The sequence below is a fragment of the Mus caroli genome, chromosome X, assembly GCF_900094665.2.
Source record: "Mus caroli chromosome X, CAROLI_EIJ_v1.1, whole genome shotgun sequence".
NCBI classification, from domain to species: Eukaryota; Metazoa; Chordata; class Mammalia; order Rodentia; family Muridae; genus Mus; species Mus caroli.
In genome coordinates, this window is record NC_034589.1 from 3,848,357 (window position 1) to 3,854,336 (window position 5,980).

The window sequence follows — 5,980 nt, forward strand, 5'->3', positions numbered from 1 at the left end:
TTTGTTTTGTTTTTGTTTTTGTTTTTCGAGACAGGTTTTCTCTGTGTAGCTGTGGAGGTCCTGGAACTCACTCTGTAGACCAGGCTGGCCTCAAACTCAGAAATCCACCTGCCTCTGCCTCCCAAGTGCTGGGATTAAAGGCATAGGGCACCACTGCCTGGCTATTCTTCTATTTTTTGAGACATGATCTAATATAGTTCTGTCTTGGCTGGAACTCACTGTGTAGTTGTAGTTGAAGATGACCTTGAATGCCCGATCTTCTTGTCTCCACTTTCTTAGTGTTGAAAGTACAAAGTTTACTCATTGTGCCCACCTTAAAATTTTCTACACTAAAAGTTTAAAATATTAAAGCAAATATGACAAAATGATAGGTAATATAGGTGGGCATCTAGGAAACCCATACAAGCTGTTTTTTGAGAGTCTCACTGTAGTACAGCTGGTCTGGTACTACTCACTGTATAGTACAAGTTGGTCTTGAATTCCTGATCTTGCACCTTTGTCAACCAAGTGCTGAAGTTGCAGGTGTGTATTGTCATGCCTGCTGCTCCATCCATTCTTACTGTTACTATTTGTTACTGTATTGTTACTATACTACAATCTATGTTTTTCCTCATGGTTCCATTCTTGGCCCTTTCTCTCTGAGAAATCTCACTTTTTGCTTATATTCAGCCACCACCGACTATCTAGACCCTAGTGCTTCCCAATAAAATATTGCTAATCTTTGTTTCTCTGATGAACTCTAAGATGATGATTAGAAGTTCCATCTTTCAAATTAATAACAGATCTTATCAGAAGCACAGTGACCTCAGGTCTGAATGAAAACTAATTCTTTTTCTTTCTCATCTTGTCATAGAGTCCCCAACTCTGCTAATATCAGTATTGTTATACTTTCTATGCATTCTGTTAAATCAACACTCCTGGAATTTTAATGTACATAAGAACATCACAAACATAGACAAACCTTTTAAACAAAATTTTTAGATATTCTTATGTACATTAAGATTTAAAAACCTTTGCATCTCCTGTGGGAAAGCTCAGAGTCATTCTATTCTCTGTTGTATATCACCCGCATGTAGCTAGTCACAGGACCTTGTTACAACTATTCCCAAATACCTCAACAATGATCCTCATTTCCTTTCTCATAACAGAGCCTCAGTTGCTCATTAATACCTCGTGCTTTCCTGGGCCTCCCCATGCTTTGTCTGACTTGTTCTCCAATGAATCATTAAGGAGTTCTGGTGGTACAAAACACATGCCTAAAATAGGAATCTATGTTGTTCCTTGGCGTCAAACATTTGACAGCCTGACTGCACAGGGACAGTTTTGACTTTGCAAGGCCATGGATCTGTTTCCACAAATAAAATCCTATCTGGAGTCCAACTTAAAGAACATAGAAAACATGGCTGCTCTGTTTGAAACACAGGTCAGCTCCATAGGCTTGGCCACATAGCTTTTGTTTGCCATGTTTACAAGAAAATATTCCCAAAAAGAGATTCAGAAAACACTGAAGTCCAGGGCTATCTATTTGAATAGAAACTCTTCAGCCCTTTAGTATCCTCCTTCCTGCCTTCCTATTGTCCCATATCTCATGCAGGGAGTAACAGAATATCCTGAACTGGGTGTGTTTTCTTGTAAATTTTTCATACCCTGTCTTTACAAGCTAGAATCATAATTCTCTTAATTGTTATTTTGTCTTAGCATTCATGGCTATTCCTGTCTATCTCTTGCTCTATTATTAGGAAAAGACAAGGCTCTTCAGTCGAGGATCCATGCTTTTTTCATATGCATATTCCTTTAGTTCTAGAACAGTTTCTGACACAAGATTTTGCGCAAGTCTATTGCATCAACATTTTTTATACTTTGCAACTCGTTCTCTTTCTAAAGAAATTTTAAAAGCATAAGTAGATAGAACATTATGTTAAAAATAAACCAGATTGATTGACCTGGAATCTCAACAAAATATTCTTTTCCTTCTTTGTGGCTGAACATGATAACTAGTAGTTATGTGCACATGTATCATGAAAAATGAAGCTGAGCTAAAAATGTCTAGAATATTATTTTTGATAGCAGTTATATTGGTAATTTTATGAGTAATATGTTTTCATTGTAAAATCAAAACAAGAAAATGAAGAAAATTTAAAATATTTACAATGCAACCATTCACACGTAGACTTAGTATTTTGGCTTAGTTGATGCTGTTAGTTCTGTTATAATAACTACTTGCATGTGCATGCATTTTAACTTGATTGGGATGATGGGTACTATACAATTGTTTTGCCTTATTTTGAGAGATTTGACTAAGGAGCTCTGGGTGTCCTGGAACTCACTCTGTAGACCAGATGAACCTCAAATTCAGAGATCTGCCTGCCTCTGCCTCCTGAGCACTGGGATTAAAGGCATCCGCCACCACTGCCTGGCTGCATAATTACTTTTGTGCTTGATTTTGTTGATTTTACATTCTGAACTTTCCAAAGTGGCTTCAAAAATGTTAAAGAAATCTTGGTACTATTAAATTTTTATTAGTAGTAATAAGCTATCACATTTCTAAATAATTACTAAAATGTCTTCATAGAAAATCTAGGAAGCCAGAGCTGATCCAGGTATTTTCATAGGAAATAGATATATGTTTTTAATGGATCTTTTTAAGTGGTATGTTGCTTAGCTTCAGTAAAGATGGACGGGTCTAAATGTTTTTGAGCATGTGCTAAGAGATTCTATGTAATGGTTCATTTTAATAGAAACAAATCCATGAAATAAATATTAGTATTTTTATTTTAAATGTGAATCAACAAGACACAAGAATCTTGTTCATTCTCAGCATATCTGAGAGAGTACTCAAAGTCATTATTTCTTCTAGATACTTATTTTGCATACTCTATAGACTGTAAGCTATTTGATTCTGAAGGGTTATGAACCTCTGAAATACCTTATTGACATTAGAACATGTATTATCAAGGTAGAGTCTATTGCGCCCTAATCATCTAAGCTTCAACTGTTTGCAGGAAGGCTTATCAATCTCTACAACAGATAATGGGGCATATACAAGTATATGAAAGTTTTAGTTTTACATCTGTATTGAAAACATTAGCTCTTGATCACCATTACCCTTTCATGAGTTCATGAACTATAGAACTAAATTTCTCGCAATGCCGATAATATATTTGGCAGATGGATTTCTTATAACTGAAGTACCTTTTCACTAATTTCTACATCTCTGAGTAAAAGCTTCTATATAGATACTTCTCATTAATTGAGGTTTTATACTTTGCTAATTTTTCTTTCTACAATTAAAAGTGGTTACCTCTGTATTTGTTTAGCAATAACAGTTATTGGAAAATCATGGTACAAAATCACCTCCATTCCAATCAATAGCTAAAAGTATAGCTGACCCTTATCTACAAACATTTCAAATGGCTATAGCTTCAGTTGCCTTCTGACCAAAAAACAAACAAACAAAACAAAACAAAACAAAACAAAGCAAAACACAGAAAACCCTTGAGATGGACAGAAATGTAGCCTTCTTCTGTCAAACACATTCAACACACCAAACTAAAACATATTATTTATTTTGTTTTGAGCCGCTATGATTTGTGGTACTTAGCTGAGGACCAACAAATAACTGGACCTCAAAGAAGCAAATGAACACAATCCATTTTGGGCTACTCAAATGTTTCCAAGGAAATTTGGATCAGGTTTTTGTTAACTACATGTTGTATACTTGTACTGATGGGTTGTATTCCTGGGGATAGGTCAGGACACAGAAGTTGGTGGAATAAGCAGATTAAAGCCTAGGTCTGGGGAATATATAGGGGACTTAGGTCCCAAATGCTGATCTTTAGGGCTCTCAAGAGTATAAAGTTACCTTATGTTATCAAGGATGTTATAGTGAAACAATAGGTAGAAAGTCTTCCTACTTGGCAGGTTTGACTCTCCTGATTTCAACTTCTTGTCTTCTTAGATTTAGACCTTCACTTCTTGAGTTTTGTTTGTTTGGTTTGGTTTGGTTCCAGTTCTGGGGATTGTATATAAGACCTCATACCTCTTTACTGCTAAATTATACACCCAAATACTGCTTTTTATTAATATTTTTATTTTTAAATTTTCATACAATAGAATATGATCATAAAGTTTCCCCTCTCCCAAGAAACAGCCTTTTCTAACACAACAGGGGTTATGAGCATGGGAATTCCCAGAAATTGTGATAGCACTCACAAGACCTGCACACATTTAAGCCAGACAAAGCCTTATCTATAACCAAGAAGTTTGTTACCCGCTGATTGCTGGAAGAAGGAAAATCTGTTTTCTTCAATGGAGTAACACTGGGTATTTCAATGACACAATCTGTTTGTTTGTTTGTGGTTTTTCTTTGTTTTGTTTTGTTTTGTTTTTTTAAGAAAGAGAAAGAACATGCAATTATGTGGGGCAAAGATCCAGGAGAAATTGGGTGAGGGGAAAGAATATGATCAAAATAAAGTGTGCTTTTTTATTTTAAAAGACTCTTATCAGTTTGGAGAGATGTTTCAGTGCTTAAGAGTACTTGACTGCTCATTTTTACTATGTTAATCCTGCCAATTCATGAGCATGGGAGATCTTTTCATCTTCTGAGATTTTCTTCAATTTCTTTCTTCAGAGACTTGAAGTTCTTGTCATACAGATCTTTCACTTGCTTGGTTAGAGTTACACCAAGATATTTTGTATTGTTTGTGACTATTGTTAAGGGTGTCATTTCCCTAATTTCTTTCTCAGCCTCTTTAATCCTTTGAGTAGAGGAAGTCTACTGATTTTTTGAGTTAACTTCAGAGGATTATCTTCTGAGGCCTGATTTAAACAACTCTGAGATAGCCTTAGAATAGGGGGATTAGCTGTATTCTTTTAGTGATTAATGATATGAAATTTTGCTAGACAGGTGCCATTACTAAACATGGAACATGTGTTTCAGGTAGCAAGTTGTTTCCACTTAGAGGCAGGTGCTTTTTTTCCTAATGGGAGAGGCATCTATCTCCTGTAGTTTCTGTGCCCAGGTTCACCATTTTCCTTCTTCCACTCTGTTTCTCTAGGATCTTCATTAAGATTCCATCTTACTAAATTATCATCACAGCCCAGTCCTGACTTCTGGAGGAAATATCCGGACTTTCTCGATAAAGTTTGGACTACTTACAATCTCTTTGGTCATCATTTCTACACCAACCCAGGTACTAATTATATTAGCCTATTATCCATATATTAATTCATATGTGGGCAAAGGGATCCTATTTTTAAGCACCACCCATCCAATTTTGTTTCTGTTCAATTCTTTAAAGCTTTCTGTCACTTTCATGGTTTGTTTCTCTTCCATTCTCCATTTTCACATGTGTTTATTTATTCGGGGTGTTGGGTGGGGGGTTCAGGGGCCATGTACATGTACAGGTCAGCTCACTGGAGTCAGTTCACCCCTTCCACTATGGAGTCCTGGGGACCAAACTCACATTGCCAGGCTTGGTAGCAAGCACTTTACCCACTGCTTCCTTTTGTCAGCCCTCTCTTCATTTATTTGGCTACAGGACAAACTCAGAGATTTGGAGAGGGTAGACTTCTATCTTCAGCTCAAGACATGCATAACTTTATATAACTCAAGCATTTTTTAACCCCCTGAGTATTTAAAAAAATACACTCTGTAAAATATATGTGGAGAACATACTAGTCTGACATTTTAAGCATAAAGTATGTTGCAAGTGAACACCAATTAGAAAGATGATCTATTCAGTCATGGAATTTCCAATTTATGTATTTTTTTCTATTTCAGTTTAAAGCCAGATGAGACACACAAGGAATGAAAAGCAAGTTTATTTGGGGAGACAGCAGCTGACACTGATAGAAAATTCTAAGCATTACATTTTCTGTAGGGTCTCCCTTGCCCTTGCTGCTTCCTCTTAATTTCTTCTTCTTCTTCTTCTTCTTCTTCTTCTTCTTCTTCTTCTTCTTCTTCTTCTTCTTCTTCTTC

The 5,980-nt window shown here is 36.1% G+C and overlaps 1 long non-coding RNA gene across 1 annotated transcript in view; it reads left to right on the forward strand.

Moving 5' to 3' along the window:
- Positions 1-5,980, forward strand: part of LOC115030066 — a 152,073-nt gene that overhangs the window by 144,068 nt on the left and 2,025 nt on the right. Inside the window, exon 2 of the long non-coding RNA XR_003835662.1 lies at positions 5,058-5,192. This is a non-coding gene — a long non-coding RNA (uncharacterized LOC115030066). The remainder of the gene's footprint in view (positions 1-5,057; positions 5,193-5,980) is intronic.